This window comes from Lissotriton helveticus, chromosome 6, assembly GCF_964261635.1.
Source record: "Lissotriton helveticus chromosome 6, aLisHel1.1, whole genome shotgun sequence".
NCBI classification, from domain to species: domain Eukaryota; kingdom Metazoa; phylum Chordata; class Amphibia; order Caudata; family Salamandridae; genus Lissotriton; species Lissotriton helveticus.
The window spans coordinates 1,501,429,889-1,501,454,469 of NC_136067.1; positions in this window are offsets into that span (position 1 = coordinate 1,501,429,889).

Genomic DNA, 24,581 nt, shown 5'->3' on the forward strand with positions numbered 1-24,581 from the left:
ATGGAATTAGTTTTTGGCGCTTGCTCAGATTTACACATCCTTGTACATTTTGGGTGGCGCTAAAAAGCAATGGGTGTTGCGGTGGAACGCCCACAGCAACACCCACTGCATGTCCTTTTCACGCAGATACCTGCGTGAAAGTGTACCATATTTACAAAGCGGCGTTTGTGAGAAGTTGGCCTGATATGCAGTGCTCACTATTCTAGTGATCACTATGTATCAGTCCAAACAACCCTTATTGATGATTGGTTGTAAGTCAACCTTATAGACCAGCTATCCTAGTAGCATGGATACGAGCAGTCTAAGGCTAAGACTCTAGAGGGCGTGTTAAGCCAGCTGTTTTACCATCACATTACCCCTTGAACACCAAGTGAAAGGACACCACACAAGTTGTTATGAAAATAAACAGATATTTATTTATAACAAGACTACCCTGGACTCTTTATGAGTCAGGGAGCTAAGCACATAACAAAACTCTTAAGAAAATACTTTAAGTCGCACAATTTACACAAATGCCCTAGGGGCACGAAAAACCATATACACAGTAAGTGGAATGCGAACTTGCTAGCAGGTAAGTAATACTTTTCTAGACTTAGGAATCGCTAGGCCTACAATTCTAAACACTGGGATTAGATGCAGGAGGCCTATGGACGTCGTGTGCAGAGTGGGAACTCTCACGCGTAAGGCGGGAAAAAGTCTATGGAGGCTAGCAGTTGCAAAGTTACTGTTCTCGGGCGAACCCGACTAGGTGGGTCGAAAACAAGAGTGGATCCGAACACTTAGGGTGTTGGACTATGCTGGAGCACCGGAGTACTCAGGTTACCTAGCCCAGGGGCTGCGGCTGCATAGGGTTGAAGTTGCGTCGGAAACCCTCGTTGAAGATCCAGGAGCCTGAAGAAAGAGTTGCTGGTAGGCGGCCAGTGAAGAAAGTTCGGAGTGATCCAAGCCTGGATCAGGGAAGAAGAAACCTGTAAGCAGAGGGGACCAAGTTCTGAATCACTAGCCAGTGATTTGAGTGGGCACCAGGATGGCACCGGACGAAGTCACCTCAGCCAGGTGAGTGGGCGCTGCTGGGCTCTGCAGTCTCTCGGACCAGGAGGCGTTGTCGGCGACCAGGATGGAGGTGCGAGCTGTCCCACGAAGGTTCTTGCTGTCGACGTCGCTGGACCCAGGATTGGGCAACAAGTCTTGGCAAATGCAAGGCCCACGTGGTGGACCTAAAATGGCGTCTTGGGTGGACCAGGAGGGTCCAGGGTGCTCCTCTGTTGGAGGGGAGCAAGGGTTAGTCTGGAGCAACCAGACCAGCAGTAGTTGTCGTCGTGGAGCGTCGTGAAGGGGTCACTAGCCAACGGGCAAGCGACCTGGACAACGCGGTTGGCAGCAAAGAGCAGAAGGGCACCACGCAGATCTCGTGGATGCAGGGGGGCTGAACTTCGGTGCTGGAGCTGCTCAGGGTCGGGGCTTCTCTTACCCCAAAGCACTCAGTCGAGGGTCACTCGGGAGTCGTGCTGGACAAGCGTCGTGCAGTTCTGAAGATGGCTGGTCCCTCGAGGTCTCGTCACACCCACGGATCACAGCTGGGCTGATGATGTAGGTTGAGGTCAGAGGTGCCAGGGAAGCCGGTTCTCGTCATGCTGGAGCAGTCTTGATCCGAAGGAGAGACTGGCAACAAACCGCGATGCTTGGTTGGTGCCTGCTGCTGCAGGGTGACTACTCCTTAGTCACAAGGGAGAATCTTGGGAAGAAGTCTTGAGTTCCTTTCGTGGAAAGTAGTTTCAGGATTCAAAGATGATCTGATTTGGAAGGGGGCCAGGTCCTACCTTTATCCTGCAAAAAGGGGCTGGCACGCGACTAAGTCCTGCCCTATGGGTGGGACTAGGAGGGGGGTGGTTACACCCCTCTCCTTTGGCGGGCTTTCCCCAGGCCAGGGGCTGGAGTGCCCCTGGAACTGGTTCCAGCCGGCCTATGCACAGTGAGCACCGGGGTGCCACTTGCAGTCACCTTCCTCTAAAGCCCTGCCTACCTAGAATACACAAAATCCTGTCTGGGACGGTGCTGGCACCGCCCCTGGCAGGAAACCCTTTGTCCTTGCCTCCTGGGCTGGGAGGACTCCCAGCAGCAGGAGGGCAGACTTGTGTCTCGGTGGCAGCATCCATTTTGTGGAGCTAAGGCTCTGTCTAACTTTAACCGGGGTTACAGGTTACATACATGTCGTGTCCCTCTAGAAGGGTGGAATGCCAACCCCGTCGCCAGAATTGGCGAGGGGTTAGTATTCCAATTCGTATGACACCTTACTCGACATGTTTTGATAAAGCGATACCAGAGTTGGCATATAACCGCGAGGATTATAATGCACTTAAGAGTATATGGTATGCGATATCATGGAAACGGCTAAGGGATGGATCCCGAAAGCCGCAGACAGGCTCAGCTCATGCCAGAGCACTATCTCACACGATTCCAAGCACTCTGCCTTCAGGATTGTTAAGGCCTGCCATAGGAGTGAGTGATAGGAGATCTGTGTGTCCATTTTTAAGGTTAGATATAGGTATACTATATCTAAAGCAAAGGGTGATTACACCACCTTGCCCCAGCTGTCATGCAGCCAGTTGTGTCAGATCTGGATGGCCAGCCAGGGGTGGCATAATACATGCTGCAGCCCCTGGTAGGCCCTGGTTACACCTATGCCCTGGGTACCTAAGGTACACTGTACAGGGACTGATAAGGTGACTCAGTATCCAATTAGATATGTACCTAGGGTACATGGAATCCATTTTACAGAGAGAGCAGTAGGCCTGGGGTCCTGAATAGCAGGGCCCCAGGTCAACTAAGTCAGAAAACCAGCAAAACACCAGGCAAAAAGTTGGGGGCAACCATAGTCAGGGATCTACCTTCCTACAGCGTTAAGGTATGCAAAGTGGCTTAATGCCACTTTCTAAATAAGGTGCAGGGCATTGCACCACCAGAACGTAGAAAAAAGTGGCGTTGCGGTGGTGCAATCCCTTTGTACATATGTCCCTTTGTTTTTTTTATCCTATTCCTCATATGTTAAACCATATTACAGTCAGTTTCCCATTTGTGTTTAATAAATGGCTTCTTTTATATATCCTCTTAAACAGCCATATATACTTTTGTTATCAAACCTTTTCCAATGGTCTGTATTTGCCATAACTCAGGTGTTTGCACCCTTTGCCCGCTGCCTGAGGGCTTTTACTGTTCTGTGCGACTTTGCACAATGCATAGAATTGCAAATACCGACCTCTTCCGAAAATAGTGCATCTTTTATTATGGGAAGTTAGATCCCAAATTTAAGTGGCACATATTAGCACAATCTCATTTCCATCTGTTATATCCGTGTGAATTATCACGTTCTTAAATTACAATCCAATCGTGTGCCTGTTGGGTGTAATGCGTACTAACTTTGATGTAATTTTAATTTTATAGTTTTCTTCTAGATATTCAATGCCAATTTCACCAGATGAGGAAGCTTGGCCTTGGAAGTGCACCCTTAAAACGGGGACGGATAATAACTCGGCAGTGTCCAGGCTTCCTGTTAGCAAGGCTGCAGCTAGACTGGTGTCTTATGTGAACCATCCCCCAGGTATTATAGCTGCAGTGCTAAAGATTAATCTTCTAAGGCCTCCTTAGGTGGAGAAATTCCACCCTGTGCGATAATTCCCTATGGAATTCCGCCACCCGCAAGAAGTGTCTCTGGGCCCAGAATTATTGGATCTGCAAACTCTAATTTCGGGCCAGAAGACAAGGGACCTGCGTTTACAGCTGTAGGGGCAAGGACTGCAGACCTGACCCCTGAACAGCACAAAGGGAACAGACAATACTCTCCCACCCTCCACCGGATGCCTCAGTAACACTTACTTTTCTCTTGCTCTGAACATACAGAAAACCACAAGGGGGATGATTTACAAGCCCCTTGCGCCACTTTTGAGTCACTTTTCCCATGTTAAAAATTACGCAAAAGTGGCGCAAGGGGCTTGTAAATCTGCCCCAAGGTTTTTTGACAGAATGGGGAAAGCATGCATGTAAAACTATCTTCTATTTATTGGTCCCTACAGTTATCCCCTTTTTTAGAAATCATGAGGAACTCTGTAAAGAGGACCCATGTCAGGGACTTTCAGCCCCTCTCATTTCATATACTAGTTGCAGTGTGCCTAAAATTCACTCTGCATCTTTTGCCCACCCATAACTAACCCTGGGCGTAGTTCGCAAAGTAGTGCTACACGTAGCTACGCGATGTGCACTTCTCACTACGCGAAGCACTATACGAACTGCGTAGTGCAGTGTTTGCGATGATTGCACAGTGCCGGATGCTTGCACAGTGCGAGTTGTCTTTTACTGCCGCTCAAGTAGGATACCCTCTGGGTGGCAGTCGCGCTATAAAAGTATGGTTACAATTACAATTACAATTTTTACTCGAGCAGCAGCTTTCTCAGTGTGGACTGGTAGGTGGATGTTGTTGATCGTGAACGAGGAAAAAGTCTCGCCGGGATGCCATTTTGCTTGCTCCCGGTTGCCAACTTGACGTTGAGGACCGCGAGCAAGCAAAAAATTACCGCTACGCTACACATGTTTTCACTGTGCTACATGCAATTCGCCTAGTGCGAAGTAGTGCAAACTTCGCAAACTACACGAGCGTAGTGTAGTGCTTTGCCCAGGCTTACACATAACCTCTATCTCCAACATGTTGACCGCTTTTAGAGCTTCCTAAGGCATCAGATGCATATTAGAAGCGGAACAAATCACTTGGAAAGGAGTATCATTTTTGTCATGAATATTGTGGCCACTTTTGACAGTGATTGTGATTGCCAAAGGAGAGTCAATCCTTGCATATGCTGTTTAGTCAGTGGCGGCATCAACGGAAAAGGGGGACGCGCATGCACAAATACATTTAAAAAATACAAATAAACGGGCACGCACGCGCAAATATAAACTTGACATATAGTAAAAGAAATGTTTCCCTGACAACAGGACCTCCTGCTCTGGACCTCCTGCTCTGGACCTCGTTGCACTGCAGCCCGGCCACCAGGAAACTCCCTTGTCCATTCAGGGCGCTGCTCTCACATGCATGAGAGCAGCACCCTCATTGAAGGGCGCAGCCTTTCTTAGCATTCTACAGTGCTAGGGAGGCCTGCAGTTGCTCTAAGGTTTCTAGAGGTTTCAAAGTGCGCATGTCTGGCTGGCCATTTTAAGACGTTCGGCCAAAAAGACATGCACACTTTGAAAAGTTCACATTCAACCCACCCTCTTCCCAGTCCCTGCTGCTGTCATTCAGCAACACCCCGCACCGCCCTGACACTCGTTCAGGACGCGAGGATGTCAGAATGAAAACAAAAGGGTAATTTATCAATACCATTTTATTTTTCATCTCGGGCTGAGGGACATTTAACTAGCGCAACATTCCTCTGCTCCAGTGGACGAGCTGCCCTGGATATAGCTCTGTTAGTGGTAAGCATTTACCATTTCTTTTCTGTGTCTGCAGCATAAGTCTCTTGGTACCAAAAGAGGTACATTCTCATGGTAGTTCTAGTGTTGGTACGGTTGCACCCAGGTTTCCTAATTGGAAACCTGCTCACTGGCCAGAATGGTCAAGTAGCCACATAAGTTTACCTATTGCTTGTGTTAGGTCCTTTAAATAAATTAGCATGGCATCTGTATGTAATGAGATCACGTCTTACTGTTTACGTCTATGCCTGTGTGATCTAATTTATTCCTCAGTTTGCAATCTGAAGGCTCAATTACCAGGGAGAACAGTAATGGGGTTTCATACCTCTCTATAGGTGCCACTCCTGCTGAAGTCACACTATACATTTTGGATTCTTGCTAGTCGCAAGGTAAACAATAACTCGACGATTTTCCAAAATGTTGATTGAAATACACATCTTTCAATACTTCAATGCTTCAAACAATTTTACAGAATCGAAGACTTTTTCAGTGTCGAAAGATATAAGCAACATTCTTTAGTCACCATCCATTTTTTCAACTAGAACATGAATTAACTGTACGGCGCATTTTCCTTGATTGTGTCTGGTGCACCTTTTAAAACGTGCGTTCAGCACAGTCAAGGTAAATGAGCCGTATTAGGGTGAATGCGCTGCCCTTGGGCAGCACATTCCTGTGAAACACAGAGGCGCTGCTTTAAAACCGCTCTGTGTTTTCACAGTGCAGGCGGCAACCTACCTGTACTTTGAAGGGGGATTTGACATCCCCTTCCATGTGGATGCAGTCAGTGACTGCCCCCACCTGCAAGAGGATGTCTGGAGGGGTCCAATGGACTTTATTCCCCCTTCCAGAGGGCTGCATTCAGGGGCCGCACTGACAGTTCGCCACCTTTTAGGTAGCGCACTTTCAGTGCGCCTACTGAGACCTTCTTTGCCTCTGCATTTTCATGGGGCATGGCCTCATGCAAATGAGGGAATGCTCTCTGAAGATAGCGTTGTCGCTTTATGTGCACCAGCGCTATCCGTATTACAGAAGGGGTTGCACAAGTGTCTGCAGCCCCTTCTGTAACAGCAAAGTGCAACGGGGCACGCAAAGCAGGTCCAAACACACGTTGCACCCTTGAGGCACTTGCATAATACAGCCACTAGTACTTCTTTCATGGATTTCACTACTATCTACCTTTCTATTGCATCTTTGTACACTTTCAATAGTCGTTCTGTTATCATAGTTTTGTAGACTTTATATAGTGCTGTGGGTATATCATAATTTCTGTGTGCCTTCCCTGAGTTCAGACCTTCTATCCCTGTTTTGATTTCTGGTAGTGACAATGGTCTACCCTTTGACCCTCGGTGAGTATGGGCAGGTGTAAATGCTGTAATGTCTCCCTTGTAGGGGTAACATCTCTATCCCAATTGTGTGTATAGTTTCTGTAAATACAATCAAACAACATGTTAATGGTTGACTGTTTTTGTCATATTGTTCCAGTGTAATCTCCGATTGCTACAATGTATTTAGGTGTATTTTTTTCTTCAATAACCATGATAGCAACTGGCCAGATTTGTCTCCTTCCAGTGAAATCTCTGCCTTTACAGTTTAGTTTGACATGTCTCCTGTTCTTATATTGATGTTAACAGTGAATCTCCAAGATCTACTATTTGACTTTTTGGTGGTACTCCAAAAGGGCTATATTTTTCAAACGTTTGCCCTTTTCGTTGACAGCCATTAGTTTTTCCTGGCCTCTACAGATGGACGCCAATCTTATCATTGTATAGCTCCTCACCACTCTTTTCAGTGCTCGTAATGCTAGACTTCTACTGGAGGCTGTAATTTCAATTTGTGTCAAATATTGTTTTATTTAATCTCCTGATCTTCTTTTAAGTTCCTGATCTTGTTAGACCAAATAAATCCGCATTTGTATTATCGTCCGATTAGTTATTGAGGAGATCATTTTCTGCTCATGGATTGCACAGTGGTGATGTATTGCGGTTATTCCATCACTATGAAAATATAGTCCTATGTGGCATACGTCTCAGGAACAGGGGAGTAATCTGAGAACATTGGGGCTTATTTCAATGTTGGTCGGACCGCCATCGACAGGCCGTTTGTGGCGGTCTGACCAACCGACAGGCCTTCTGTCCAACCACTGCATTACAATGAAGGCTGTCGGACTGCATCAGTCGGGGGGAAAGACCGCTGCCATACACTGGATCATCTGATCCCATATGGCTGTGGTCAGAACCGCAATCCCAAATGGAGGCAGTGCTGAAACAGGCACTGCCGTCTGGATTACGATTTCCATTTCCGACAGCCTTTTCATGTCGGAAAGACGACATGGAAAGGCTGTTGAAAAGGGACTTTGATGGCCCGATAGAGGGCCCTTGTCCATCGTGGTGACGCTCAAGGCACATGTTTTTCCTCCTAGGACATCCAGCCACCATGTGCCATCCACCACATGGTGCATGGCACACAGCACATGGATTTGCACCAAGTGCCCTGTTACACTGCGGTTTGTGCTGTGGCCATTTGTATGGGCCGCAGCACAAGCTGCAGTGTAATAGAGCTCTTTCCGTCCGCCAGCACAGTGGTTGCATCCTGATTAGGCGGTTGCTGCAGTGTAATAGAGCTCTTTCCGTCCTCCAGCACAGTGGTTGCATCCTGATTAGGCGGTTGGATCGGCCACTGCTTGTCGGGCTGGCACCTGACTGCTGCAATAGCAGTCGACGGTCCGACCACAGGGCATCATAATGATGCCCATTGTTTGGTCCGGCTAGTACTTCCTCCCTACTTACACCATGTTTAAATCGTGCAGTACTATTTTTAGTGTCCTAATCATCTTTTTTCAATATTGCCTCTCTGAAGATGACTTCTCCATCAGTCCATTCATCACGCAATTAAAATCCGCAAACCAGAACACTGCTGCCCTCAAGTGTTGCATTGTTTCCTTTCTAAAATTTGGAAAGAATAATGCATCATCTCTATTCGGAGGATACATATTTACCAGGTTCAACCTGGCCAATTATCTGGGTCTCTATTTTTGTGACAGAGAAATGTGTTCCTGTTGCCATTCATATGCCTGGCCCTCAGAATGATAAAAACAGACTTTCCATCTTTTTTCAACGTTATCAGGTTTCAGCATGGTTAAATGCATTTCTTGTTTACATGCTACCTGTACTCCATGTCACATAGGTAGGCTCCCACCCTTCTGCATTTTGTGTAATCATTAAGTCCTGGAACATTCCAAGTCATAAAAGTAAGTTCACTTTCCATGTACTTGATGTACCTCTAAGTACCCTTCTTGGGGTTGCAAGTGAAGTACGTTCCTAACACTCAGTTTCATTCTACTGTGCTGGATGCCAAACAACATTAACGGAGTGCACTCCTTACCATGCGGGCACTGAATAGTAGATCTTTAGTAACAAATCAAGTTGCTATAGTCACATGTTGGATAATGGCACACAACTGGGTAATGTTTAAATGTTAGCATTGTAACTATTGTTCTTAGTGTTCCTGTCTCTATATATCAATGGTGACCTTGCGCCATATTTCAGATAAAGGGATCTCGCGCCCCTCGGTGGTAGGCCAAAGGAGTCAGACAGGGGTGATATTCTATGATAGCTCCCATTTGAGTAGTAGCAAATGAACAATTTATTAAGACGTATTAAAAAGGAAATAGCAGTAACAAAACAAGTTAATAACATTAAATTATCCATAATTTTCCTACTACAAGTTTTGATACAATTTCCCACAAAAATCTCAGCTTTATATGTTTTACTCATAACAACATTTGCAAGGCCTCTTCCACAGTTCTAATCTTTTTCCGGGTAAACAAAGGTTTCAAATAGATTTTATGTTCTTGAGCATATGAAGGAACAAAACAGGAATATATGAGTCAACACATCATTTTTGTTCTGAATTACAAGTTAGCCTACCAACTTTATCAACCCATTTGTTTTTGATCTTAGAATGAAGGGCTACCAGACCTAGTCGCAATAACATAATCTTTCTTTAGGTAACTGAATAGGTAGTCAGTATTACAGCATTTGACACAACACAATATTTTTACATTTATCAAATGCCGCATAGACGTATAGTACATACATACATTTTGCCAGAATATGGCAGCAAATTTGCTTCGCCTTTTAGTTTCTCTTTCATACCACAGCAAGATTTAGAAGAATTTCCTTGGATCTTAAAAGGAATGCCATACTTTGTAAATAATTTGGTGAACTATACTTTGATTCCACAAATTACCTTCTTTGCAGGCCATAGTAGATCAGACAGGCACAACTGAAGAACACAACCATTAGCTAATATGGTAATAAACTTAGGTGGATCCTGATTTAGAGTTTGCCGCATAGGATACTCATCACAAACTTGATTGATATCCTGTCTGCCATTTTACAAGTACATTGTATCCTATGGCACTTGTAATACTGTGGGTGGGATATCTGTCCTTCTTGTGAAGGAATACCCATCTGGCAAACTCTAAATCATGCCCTTAATCTTAAGCATTTAAGCATCTATATAATGCCAGTACACCAAGCTCCAGCCCTGGAGCCTCTAGTGACAGGGCAATTGGTATACAGTTGCAGATAATTCCTTAATGGTGGCGCTATAGAAAAGAACCTCCTGCTGTTTCAGAGAATGTGGATATAGAGGCAGATGATTTATCAGCTTGGTTGACCGCTGCCGCAGATATGGTGGTTACCCTAAGGGAAATCAAGATGAGGAGGAAGGTGCCGTCGGCCACCTGATTTACCAATGGATTGAGGCTGGTTGGGCAGGCTTATTGCTGCCAGGAACGGGCCTGGAGGAAAAACTATGAGGTATAGGAAAGGTCTGCCTATAACATGATGATTAGGGACTACAAGCCGGCTTTGAAACAAGAAAAATCCATATATTGCACTGACAAAATTAGAGACAGTGAATTTCCCCAGTGAACTATTTAAATAGTGCGGCAGTTAGCCACTCCCCTGGCCTCTCTGGAAATTGTAGGCTCTCAGGAGCTGTGCAACCAGTTAGCAGAGTTTTTCCTCTCTAAAATCTCGAATCTATATGGAGCTTGATGCACTAATACCAGCAGCTGACTGCCTACTGCCCTTAGGTGGTAAGTTGCAGCCAGCAACTTCTATTGCCTCACATTTTATGGAAGCGACTGTAGACAGGCTTATGGTGTTTCCTTCCCTCACACCAGAATTGGTGAATTCGCACCTCCTCAATGCCAATTCAGGCTGTCCTTTTGAACTTTGTGCTCCCAAGATCTTGCATATGGTGGCCAGTGTGGTGGTGCATCCCCTCACAGCCTCGATGAACTTAGTAATTTCCTCAGGGAAGTGCCCTTGGGCGTGGAATGAAGCAGTAGTGAAGCCACTCCTTAAGAAGCCCAACCTTGACTCCATTGACCCAAAACATTTCCAGCCGGATTCTCTGTTCATAGTTCCGGCTTAGATCCTGGAAAAACATCTCAACAGCTACCCGATGGCTGCTGCGGAAGAGCAGAGCTGGCTCTACAGCTCTCAATTCGGGTTCCGAAAAAATCATGCAATAGCTGTGGGGTCAACCACTGATGGTATTAGGTGGCTAGTGGATGATGGGCGGGGCGCAGCACTGATCCTGTTGGATCTGTCCGCAGCCTTGGATACATCTTCCCATCTCTGCTGGTAGAACACCTTCGTGCATTGGGTGACTCGGTGAGGCTTTGCAACTATCGTCTTCCTTCCTCAAGGACAGATGACAAAGGGTAATGGTGGACCAATTTCTATCAGACCCATTCTCCCTGCCATGTGGGTTGCCACAGGGCTCATCTTTGAGCACAATGTTTTTCAACTTATATGTCTCCCCACTGGATAAGATAATTCGCTCCTTTGGACTTCAAGCGTTCTCATATGCTGATGACACCCAAATCAACGTGTCCATTACAAAGGATACGGAACCTATAGCTGCTATCTTCAACCAGTGTATGAACAGCAGTAGCAGGGTGGATGGGCAAACACTATCTGAAGGGAAAAGACTAAGGTGCTGATTTTTGGAATACCAATCTCCATCTGGAATAAAGCTATTGGCCTGAGACCCTGGGCTCTCTACCTATGCCTACAGTTAAAGCATAGAACCCAGGGGTAATCTTAGATGACAAACTCTCCTTGGATGCCCCGGCTAACTTCACGGCGTCCACTTGTTTCTGGCTGATTAGAATGCTGAGAAAATGTTTTCCTTTTATCACCATCCCGGCTCAGAATCAAGTGGCTCTGGCATCAGTCACGTCCAAAATAGGCTACTGTAAAGGCTTATATTTAGATGTTAACAAGAGTACCTTAGCCAAATTGCAGGTAGTGCAGAATGCACAAGCGAGGCTTATTTTGAATGTACCGAAGCAACAGTCAGAAGCCAGGGGACTGCTTGAACTAAACTGGCTTCCCATACAAGAGCACACCATGTTCAAGGCCATCTGCACAGTGCACAAGGCTCTCCACAGGCACTTATGGCTGGAATTAAAGCTAATGCTCCAGCAGTATATCCCAGGGAGAAATCTGCAATCAGCTCACCTTATCTGGTGACAGTGCCTCGAGTCCAGAAGAAGAGATGGGGAGGCAGAGCCTTCTCAGTCACAACGACAAGCCTCTGGAATTCATTGTCTAATCATTTGACTGGCATTAAGTCTCATTCTCCCTTCAGGGTATGCGACGTTTACGACGCAACCATTACAACGCCGTTCCATTACGACGCGGTCATAACAACGAAAGTTGTTACAACGAATTGCACTGGGGGGCACTCAAGGATAGTAAATCATTTAATTTACTATCCCAACACCTTCCCTACTATCCACGGGGACTGGTGTTGGAATAGTAAATTAAAATTTTTTAATTTGCGCCCCCCCAACGCAAGTCGTTGTAACGACTTGGGTTGTTACAACCGCGTTGTAATGGAACGCGTTGTAAAAGTGTGCGTCGTAATGACATACATCCCCCTTCAGGAAAGCTGTAAAGACCTAACTTTTCACCTGATAAGGTCTTCCTTTCCATCTATGAAGATTTTACTTTTATCAGGTTTAAGTTTACCTCTGAGATTACAGTGCCTTGACGCCTTCGGGCATTTGTTGTGGTTTATAAATTTTGGGGGTCAAGAAGTCTTATAGAGACAGAAAATAACTCCTCACAGCAACCCTTCCGCCATTTTCCAAAATGATAGAGGAAGAAGAGACATACATGGAAATGAATGAAATAATAATGGATTTTAATCCTTTTATGTATACACCAAACAATGGTTATGATCTGAATATGAGAAGCACATATAGACAGGGACACTTTTTTGTAGCGCAGGTTTTGCAAGTACATGTATGTAAAAGTAAATTCACACAGATCTTTCTCTACATATGAATGATTGAAAACATTTACACATCTTCTGATCAAGTAGAATGCTTCTTTAATATGTCCAAGCACAGAATGTGACATTGGTGGAAGGTCACGTAGCCTGACTCATCTCTTGAACTCACGTACCGAAGATTGTCAAATGTGTGACAATCAGAACTTGTTTTCCACACACGCACAAGGTATTTTTCTACGTCTTTAAAGTCACATTCTTCTTCTGTCTCAGCAAATCCTTTCAGAAACTTCACAGGTTCAGCAGTTATGGCTCCAAGTTTTGTTCTAATTTTGCTCATAGTGTCATCACCTGGAAGAATATGTGCCTTGATAATAAAACTGGGCATCTCTGGGCCAAGTTTCTTGAACAGAAAATGAAGGGTTATTAAGTGTCCTTTCTCCCCTGTTCCATAACGTATCCATAACTCTGACAATCCTTGACTTATGAACATTGCAACAAATCTAAGTAGCACAATAATAACATCTGTGTCATTTGACCGTACAATGACTCGATTCGAACGATTTCGAACAGCTCACTCAACATGTGGTACAACACAAAGGTTATCTTCCTCCAATTTGCTGTTAAGTTCTTGGATAATATTGCCCGTACCGTTTAAATATCTCTCTGCAGGCACCAACTCCTTATTGACAATCATTCCACTTGCAATAATTGGAAATTCAGTGTTGACTGAAGCATTAGCAATATTTTGGAGAGTTAACATCTCCAAGTTCATCTTGTTCGATGATGATGACCAGAATTTATCAAGCTGCACAGGCATAGGTGCCAAATGTTTGATGCAGGCAAGGTCAAATATTCCACTTGTAGACATTCATCTGATTTGCTCACATTTTTTGACAGATAGTTTAAGATACCTGTCAAAGATAATGTGACTTTCTTGCAAGGTGCACATTGACTTTGATATCTGTAAAACAGTCTGAACTACCTCTCCGAAGTTTTGCACTGATGAAATCTTGACCCTTCACATTTGTGACATATAGTCCACAACAACAGCAGTTTTCAATGAGGACACCTTTTCAAATTGAAATTCCTTAGCTGAAAGTTTTTTACCCAGCCCTTGTATGAGTTTGTGCTTCACTGGTTTGGTTGTAGCATCTTCATCAAATTATGCGTTTATTGGAAGAAGATCATGTGACAGAATGTCCTTGATAAATTCTTCCCTTTCTTTTGCTACACCCATTTCTCTATTTGCCTGCGAAAGTTGTTTTTGTAGCCTGTTCTGTAGTGGCTGGTTGGACGAAACTCTTATTATGGCAAATAAAGCATGGAAGTTTAGCTTTAGTGATTATGTCAAATACCTTTTTCTCTTTTAATACAAATATGCGCATAGTTTCGATCCATATTCCAGGCGATCTATAAGATGTGCCTTTATATTGTTACCCATATATTGTATAGTCACAAAGTTGTTTAGTTGCACAGGATCAGCCATTTCAAAGGGGTTTCCTTGCTGCTGCAAGAAATGAAGAAGGCTGTCAACATGTTTATTAAAATGTTCTCCTCTCTTTCCCACATGTTCGTGGTGAGAAACAGTTTCACGATGCTTCATTAATTTTGAATTTGTCATCTCTCTGAAAACATTGCAAATCAAAAGGACTTCATGGTAAACTAGCTGACATTGAGCAACATATTCACTTTTACGTGTCTGGCCAACAATTTCCTTCTAGCTTTTCTGTGATCTCTGAATCATATGTTACAGTTTCATATCCGAAGCTACAGCATTGAACCTTTCCTCTCTGTCTTTTACCACAAAATGTCTTTGAATTCATTTTCTGCAGAGGTATGTTTTTTCCACCTCTGGCTTCTTCACTCTTTCCAAATTTGAGGACCCATATCTCAGGTAGTTTATGCAATCAAAGTCGTGAAACACAGTAATCAGTGAAACCACAGTCTTCACATGTAGCTCTCAATCACCTTCCCCATCAGCAAGTACCACGTTTTTCAGTAGAGCTATCATGTGTAAAACATTTCCCCAGTACTTGCAAAGTTCTAAAATTTCTTCACATTCTTTGACAAACTCTACAAACTTGGTTTTCAGATTTTCCGATTTTGAACTGATTGTATTGAACATTGCCTGGCTTTGCATAATGTCTTTTGTATGACGTGCACCCTGTGCCTTGTTCACTTTTAAGAAAAGAGATGGAAATCCTAATCTGTCATTCTTGTTCTAGAAAGCATTCCAATTCAATATTTCTATAGCCTCATACATAAAGAGCATACGTTGTAACAAACTAATATAATGAGTTCTTCTCAATACTGACTGGACAGTTTTGTTTCCAAAGATTTCGGCGTCAATAAGTGCATTGTCTATGTCACATCCACTGAGATAACTTCCTGCACACCACAACACAACTTTTGCCATGTGGAAAACACCCATCATTTTATAAAGATTATCGAATTCCACTGGATTGCTCATAAAAATATCAGCTACAATACGGAAAACACCTTCATTGCCAAAAATTGGCAGGATCGACTGGTCTTCAAGCTGAGAAAGCACATTTTGGAATTTATTTTTAGAGCTGTGTATACTTTTGCATAGTTTGTGACTGGAGATGGTATTACTGGTAAAAACCCAACCTTCTTCAGTGTGACTCTATTCTGGGAGATCAGGGCATGAATTGCAGCCCACGGAGGAACTGGCTTTTCTTCATCATTCACTCCGCACTGAATAAGCAATATGATAAATTCAGTTAAATCAGCTTTACGGACTGCAGCGTCAGGTAGAAGAAGATCCGTGCCTTAGCCACTTTGAAACTTTCTGGTAGACTGTGACGTGTGGATGACTTGTATTGATTTTGCACACGTCGGCAAGGCAGTTGAGTTATAAGTTTGCAGATTAATTTCTTAATGCCTACAGCTGACACATCTTGTTCTCCAGCAGCTACTTCACTGGTACAGTCTTGAAAAATCACAGTGGCAGTATCATGTGTGCTGGATGTTTCAGACAAAGAAGAGGTGTCTTCAAAATCAAAACTATCAAGAGCAGCAATTGTAAAACCTTTCCTGCCAAAGTGACTTGGAGGTAGTGTGCTGCCGGATTCACAAGATTTTACAGGATGAGCTGCTAACAAGTTCCTGCTCCGTACTATGTCATTATAACTTTTTGATACACCAATCCTATTAATTGAAGTGATTAGCTCTCTACTTTTGCACTTGTCATAGATTGCGTGGGCAGTCGTCATGTGTAGCGGAGTTTTCTTTTTGCCGTGATATAATTCATAAACCATGATTTGAAAAGACAGTACATTTGCACAGCATAAGCCTGTTGATTCGTGAGATTGACTTCAAATTCTTCGCTTATATCTTCAAAGCCATCATCAATGTTGTCGGCTTCTGTTCCAAACTCAAAAACTTTAGTTTTTAACAGCTTTGGTTTGCTTATATTAAACAAGGATGTAAAAAATGTTAAGACAACATTAGGCATTTTTGTTGACTCCCATGATTTGCGGAGCTCTGGGGCATCATGTATATCTTCCAGATGTCCCTTATAATGGTTCCTGCTGATTTTACTGCAGCCTGTGATCTTATGAGTCAGACCAGCTGAGAACACCATAAGTGGCTCACTGACTTTGTTAGACTGACAAAAACAAATTCTGTCGTTGTACATTCTCACCGGGGCGTGGCCTGGCGCCGGCGAAGATGGCCGCCTAACAGTAGAGCTCAGCCGAGGGAAAGTCTTCCATCCAACAATCCGTCCAGAATCCGGCTGTGAGGGCTTATATCCCACCCCGTGGTGCTTCTCCACCCGCCCCAGAGCAGCTCAGGAGGAAAATCGGGAAGCTGGGGGTCACCCGGAGGAGGAATCGCACCACTGCGGAGTGCCCGGGGCTGCCGGCAAAAGCCTTGCGCTGCCTGGATGGGAGGCGCAGCTGCATCCGGAATCGATTCCCTCCGGGTGTCTGGCCTGGACGATTGTGGCGCTACAGAGCCACCTGACCTAAATCCCGGTGACCAAGCTATATACCCGTAACCGCAATCCTTGGTGCTTGAGGCTGTGTGACTTTTGGCGGTATCGCGTGACAATCGTACGCAGCTGCTTGGATCCCTGGAGGCAGTTTGCACCTCAGTCTGGCGCTGTGCCGGGAGATCGGGGCTACACCGCCGTGCCGGAGTGTGGGACTGGTGGTGCTTGCGGCAAAAGTGGTGGGGGGCCCCTCCTTCCCCCCGCGCTGCAGGATCGGTGGACTGTAGTCTCGCCACCGGCGGCGGCGGTGGATCCGCGAGCCTACACTAAATGGACTGCTAATGCATGCTACGCTACTGCTGGCTCCAGATTACCCTGACTCGACTGCAGCCCGATACAGAGGTAACATGTGCACTCCCGGTGATAAGGGACTTGGTGCAGCAAACGCGGTCCGCAGATCGCCGGACAGCGAGCAGGGGCAGGAGGGATGTGTGTGCTGATGAGAGTTACCTGCCCCAATCTGCGCTGACAGTGAGGCTGGTCTGGGAGTGCTGGAGCCAAGAGACTTTCCCCAGCCCTTGTGAGACCTAGAGGCATCCGGGCAATTGCTGGAGAACGGGAAGGGGAACACCTGAGTGGGCCTGTTGTGTTGGGGCTACTGTTGCAGACCAACTCCTGAACGCTCCGGTTCGCCGGTGTCTGCGCCAGGGTGTGTGTTACCGGGGCCGTACTACTGGGCCCAAGGAGATTCGGCCCTGACAGCGCACTGTGATGCGTGTGTTGCGCTGAGCACGCCGTGGTGCACCATCCATACCACTTGCACATGATCAGGCGCAGTGCCCCACGAAGCGGAGGCAATATCTTGTTCGTCACCCTGTGGCAGTATGGCTGTGACTGATAGCCCAATTCACTGCCCGTAATCGCCCCAACACTTACCTGCACCATCTCCTTGTATGACGACTGGACCTTCTCCTGACCCCTCCTTGGCGTATTTGGATTCGGATGTCCCCCATATCTACGGTGTGGACAACGCCATTTGTACCGTAACACCGCCACACCGTCCCTCTTCGGCCTCAGCCGGGTCGACTGGGCACAGGTACAATCAGGATAAGGCCCAAGGGCAACGCACCGGTCCAAAGAAACAAACTCGACAAATATGCAGCCCCGAAGCCAACTCCCGTGGACGAAGGTGCCCAGGGTGTGGATACTGTCGATACGGAACCATCTCTCACCTCCATTATGGCGGCCATCCAGGTACTAGGCGCCACACTAGAAACTAAGATCGACAAAGTCTCTATCGAAATGAACCTGCTGAGGGCAGATGTGCTATTATAGAATAGGGCAACCCAATATTCCCCAAGGAAATGGGTATATGTAATTATACAAAAAATAATCCTTGAGGATTTATTTAAAACTATTTCACCGTTATATTGTCGTCAAATTAATGATCGAATAATGCAAAAAAAGAAGAAAAATGCACCAGGTATACTGATATTTCAATACTTTAGTCAATAAAGTTTTTCTTTACAAAATCACATTGTGTGTCATTCATTTATACATATACAATGATATCCATATAATTGAACTATGGCAACCAAAAAACGCTGTTCTATTCTTGTCTCTCTACAGCATTGATATATCACCTCTGTATATACGTACGGCACACTCAACAGTTTCGCCATACATTTAACACAATTTTTGAAACTCTTAATTCAGTTCATATGTCAAAAAACAAATCATTTTTGTAAACAGAGGGTGATAATGCGTCGACGTTTCGGTCTCCACCAGCTTAGTTCAACGAGACCATCCTCAGGACGAGAGGGTTGCACACAATCTAAAAAACATATATACATATATACATTTAACATTCTCAATAATACAATTATCAGTCAACCACCAGGTGCACGAGTGATCGTCTGCCCACACTAAATCAAATCCAGAACCAAAGACAAACTGCACCACAGTTGTGCAAAGTCGGTGCCCATACCAATCACCTAATCCAGTGTAACCAGATAAGTGATGTTTAGCCCTGCACTTTACTCTCAGTAAACTCAAACATGTATGATCATACTCACTTAAAAACCACTTGAATGAGGCATCAGTCCTCTGTAGGGTAAATAACACAATATCAGAAACTCCTCTCCAACCGACATACTCTGAGCACTAAGGCGTCTATACTATCCAGTGCTTACCTCAGTCGTGATTAATCTACTGTGTGTAATGTCTAACGCCTTGTTTCCACTCTTTGGTGACGGATTCCTCTGATGGATCCGGACTCTGTAATCTACATAAAAACGGAAAGACACGGTCAACTGCTGTTCCGCTGCCTAGGGCTTTAATCGTCAGTGGTAGTAAACTAGCCAGTCTATATTTCCCAAACATAGCTTACCTCCAGGCGGTAACTATGCAATCGTCCGTTATCCTGCCGCGTACAAACTTGTGTGTCTCCTAGTTCAGATTCGCATGTTAAGACCCGCCCGAAACGTAAAAAACGTGTGTTCTAACGTGGCAGCCATCTTCGATAGGTCAAAGCCTCTATCTATTCTATCAACCCACGGATAATACTCTCATAGGAATCAGCGTCAGCACAGAGAATCAATAGAAATATACTTACTGCGAGTTCAGACTACATTTACAAAATAAATATATATTCGAAAAATCATCAGTGCGACCTTCCAGTCAGATTGGGTGATCTAGTGTTATTATTATTAGACAGGTGATCTATACTTCTGGCCGCCATCTTGGGTGTGTTACACTCAAGCGATAAGTGGGAACAGTGTATTAGGAGCCACTATACCGTTATGCCATCCCTTACATTTATCTGGGACATACATATAGACTGTGAATATGCCACTTTAAATGGTTGCCAATGATTGCCATTCAACAAACTGAGGGCAGATGTGAACAAAACTATGGAGAGAGTCAGTCAACGAAGCGAATGTTCTTGACCTTCAGGCCTCCACCAAAAAACTCGAGGAGCGGGTACAGCAGATGTTACACCAGCACCATCAAATGTCCCTCAGACTCAAAGACCAGCCCGCCGAAACAACATCAGGGTAGTTGAAGTCCCGGAAGGATTGGAGGGACCAAGTGTAGACCTCTTCCTGGAGGACCTAATCCTAAACCACCTTAAGCCGAAGCAGCTCTCCTCCCTATTCACGATCAAAAGAGTGCACAGGGGGTGTGTCCAAGATGGCGGCATGATCGGACACAGGTCTCCGAGGCTCCCTGCCCGATCCCGCCTAAACGCCGCAATTATCGCACACATCTCCCCTACATAGCGAGGGAGAGTGCTGGGAGAGGTGCCATCCAGCGGATACGAACCATTGACCGCGGTGCCCCCGTGAAAGTCCCGCTCCTGTGGCGACGTCCGCCTATGACCCGCAATGGCGGCTGTGTCGGAGCTCTAGGAGCCCTGGTATCAAAATCCTTAAGCGCTGACTTGGCGGACCCGATGGCGGATCCAAGGGAAGGAGTGCGAAGAGCGGAGCCCGCTGTGCAGCGCCCCCTGCGGAGGATCCAGCGTCTGCCGCGGATCGCTGCCGCGCGGCCCGGCCAGCGTGCGGGAGAGTCCGGCCGGTGACCGCGAAAACCGAGGCCCCGGCTTCGGGCCCTGCTCGCGGGATTTGGCGGACCCGACGGCGGACCCAAAGGAAGGCGAGTGGAGTGCGGAGCCCGCTGTGCAGAACCCCCTACGGAAGACCCAGCATCTGCCACAGATCGTTGCCCGGGCGGCCCGGCCGGAGTGCGGGAGGGCCCGGCCGGAGACCGCGTAAATTGAGGCCCCGGCTTCGGGCCTTGCTCGCGGGCTCTGGCGGGGCCGTTCGGAGTGCCCTCACGGCAGAGGAGCGGACCCTGCCGGTGGCGGGAAGCGTACCGGGCCCCCCTCAACGGGACCCCGGCCCGGGGAGTGCCTGAACGGACCAGCGAGACCCCTGGCGCTGAGGCGGCCTAGCGGCCGGGCCCGGGACCCACTACACGGAGCGCAGTGCAGTGCTAGGGGGCCAGAGCCCTAGCGGAGATCGGCATCTGCCTCCAGGACCGCTCAGGTGAGGAGAGGAAAAGTGAACGCTGGGTTGGACTCGGGGGCGCATTCGAGCCCCCGGTGTGGGGCTGACTGTGAGGGCGGGCCGGCCCAGGCACACTGCCGCAGGGCTACCAGAACTATCACTTCACAAGCCCCTGCCACACTGTGGGGTGATCGGGGACGACTCGCGGCATTTTTTGGATAGCGGAGAGACATTTGGCCACGCCGGAAGCCGGCACCCCGGATGTCGTGGGTGGGGTGCGGATCTGCGCTGCATTGAATCGCCTCTCCTCATAGCGCTACCAGCCCCCTGCCTTATCACAGGGCCCGACACTCGCCGCCTGCCTGCTCCTGGGGCCGCACACAACATGGCGGGCCAGAGGGGGAAGAAAGGGACTCAAACGCTCCCTGAACTAATGGCCAAATCCCAGCCTAAACCCAACAGAGAGCCACCCTCCCCGATGATCACGAAGCCACCGCCACAACTTGCAGATGACCAGATACCCATCACCAGATCCTTTCTAGAGACGTTATTCAACTCACTACGAGAGGACTTCAAATCCTTAAAACAGGAGGTGGCTGGCGAAGTCCGAGAACTCAGACGTGATGTGGATGGCCTCGGTGAGCGGGTGGCTGCTGTAGAGGAAGCTGATCATACTAAAAGCAACGAAATTGAACAGCTCCAGCAAGAAATCCTATGGCTTACGGACCAACAGCTGGACCTCCAGGCCCACGCAGAGGACCTTGAAAATCGTTCCCGCCGGAACAACTTACGGGTCCGGGGAGTCCCTCAGAAAGAAGAAGGGACCGATATCACCGAATACCTGCAAGCCCTCTTCCGGAACGTCTTGGGGGAGTCGGCGGAATTCACCATTCGCATCGACAGGGTGCACAGAGTTGGATTGCCGCGGCGAGCCTCGGCCCCACCGCCGGACATCTTGGCCTTCTTACCCGATTTTCCGTTAAAGGAATGGATCCTCCGAGAGGCCCGGCGAGCTCAACCTTTTCAATACCGAGGTCATCCCATAGCCCTGTATCAAGACCTCTCCGCTATCACTCTGCAAAAACGCAAGGAATTTAAGAGGGCGACGGACTTCCTGCGACAAAGTGAGATCCCCTACTCCTGGGGGCATCCGTTTCGACTCATATTCAAATGGAATAGGCGGCTACATCAGATGCGGTCGCTTAAGGACACCTGTACACTGTTAGGACTTGATCAGGAAGATCAGGCACCCACGCCGAGAGCGTCCCAGGAGTCGTCCAGGGGTGGATGGCACACAGTGAGTTACAAACGATCCCCATCACACCGCCTAAAGCCAGACGCCTCTGTCATCACGCAGGAGCGCGCCACCGCAGTGGCGGAGGTGGCCAAGGAAACTTCTACCTCTGAATGATAGGTACCTTCTTTGCTTGGGAGATTGACTATAACACATGTATTGGCACAAGCGGTGGGGGGGGGGGGTGGGCGGGGGGCCGTAAGGGCCGCCATCGGAGATGACCCACACGAGAAACATTACCACAGCCCTGTGCGGACTAACAGGACTGGGACTATACTTCCTTTTGTTTTTGGGGTTGGAGGGGGGGTGGGTGGGGAGGGAGAGCTACTCTGCTTTGGTACAATGGAATCTGACATTTAGAGTACAGTTTGATGGGTTTGTTGTTGGGGGGGGGTGGGGGGTTGCGGTAGGGATCCAGGGCGGGAACCAGTGTGCCATGTCTGCGCTGTTGATGATCTATTAGCCGAGTTTTTCACACCCCAGTCGAGTTTCATGTCTAGTGCTGCCCCCCGGGAGGTCAGGCAGGCTCTACAATGCCACCAGGGAGGTTACTTCCCACGTGCTGTTACATCGCAGCTCTGTATGCAATACACACTGTCCCTAAGCCATAACGTAGGTTCATCTGGCCATGTGTGACACCACAGTGAAGGTACTGACCCTTAATGTAAAAGGGTTGAACAACCCCATTAAGAGGAGAGCGATCATCTCTTTCTTAGAGAATTCTGAAGCCGATCTTTGTCTGCTGCAGGAAACCCACCTATTACAGAAAGACTAGCATAGAATGCGCTCTCACGCCTTTCCACAGCAATTCTTTTCCTCCTTACCCACGAAAAACGCCGGAGTGGCGATCCTACTTTCCAAACACTTCAAGGGTCAGGTGGGGAACAAAGTAGGGGAACTTAAAGGCCGTTTATTAGCATACACTTTTCACATAGGGAACACACACATCACAGTTGGTTCTCTCTATGCCCCGAACACGGGGCAGGAGGCTTTTCTGAAAAATGTCGCTTCAGAAGCGCTTCGATCCTCTAACTCACTTTTGCTCCTAAGGGGGGACTTTAACCTTGTTATGGACACACATGCTGACAGGTCAGGACACCGGTATGGAGATACGGGTGCGGTCTCGGCGGCCGGACTTGCGTGGCTGAAGGAGAGGGGCCTGGTGGATCTGTGGAGGTCTACACACCGACTGTGTCACAATTCACCTTTTACTCACACGTACACCACACGTACGCTAGGATCGACCATTTCCTTGGCTCCTCGGAGCTGCTCAAACTCCTTGAGGAAGTTAATATAATTCCTGCGGCCGTTTCCGACCACGATGCGGTGGAACTGTCGCTCCACCTCCGCGCGCCTCCTCGCCTCCGAGGCTCGTGGTGCCTGCGTGAGACCCTCCTGCAGTGACCGGAGGTCACTAAAAGAATCGAAGACTGCATCACTGACTATTTAGCTACTAACGATACACCAGGGATTTCCATGACGGCTCTCTGGGGAGCCTTGAAATCTGTCGTCCGTGGCGAACTAATTGCCATAGCAGCTGCGGAGGCCAAAGACCGAAAGGCCAAACGCGACGACCTCACGGCGCGTGTGGCAGAATTGGAAAGAGTCCACAGTCGCACTTGCGCTCCACGCATTTGGAGGCAACTGAAAGCAGCCAGAGCCCAACTCGCTAGTCTGGACACAGACAGGGCCGAATTCGCGGCACTCCGCCTTCGGCATACCTACTATGTCTGCGGTAACAGGACAGGTCGCTTATTGGCCAGCGCCCTGCGGGCTAAGACCCAACGCACTAAGATCACCGGCCTCACTGATGATGCCGGAGCGGTCCTCACGGACGACACTCAAGTGGCGGCAGCATTCCGGTCTTACTATGCCTCACTGTACGGGGCAGAGGATACCTCCCCTGAGGTAATTGACACATACTTAAATTCCGCGGCTATCACCGAGTTCTCCAAAGCAAATGCGAACGCCTTGGATGCCCCCATTCGCCTGGACGAGGTGTTGGCTGCCATATCCCGTTTACGCCCACTCAAATCCCCGGGGCCGGACGGGTTTTCGGCGGGATTCTACAAGACCTTCGGCCACCTGGTGGCCCCGGTACTCACCCGACTCTTCAACTCATTTGAAGGTACGGGCGCCATCCCCCCGGACATGCTTGCCGCTGAGGTGGTGGTCCTCCCTAAGCCGGGTAAGAAACCCACACACTGCTCTGCTTTCCGCCCTATTTCCTTACTGAACCTCGACCTAAAACTTTTTACTGGCATTCTTGCCGCACGCCTTGGCCCCTGTCTTCCCGGGGTCCTGGAGCCTGACCAATCGGGTTTCGTGCCCAACAGACAATGTAGTGACAACACTAAACGAATACTCCATCTAATTGACAAATCCCATTTTCAGGGCTCTGACTCCGCACTGCTTGCCATCGACGCTGAGAAGGCGTTCGATCGCGTAGACTGGACCTATCTACAACAGGTTCTGAGGCGTTTCGGGCTGGGGGACCGCTTTATGTCGTGGATTGCGTGCTGCTATCATCACCCACATGCCAGGG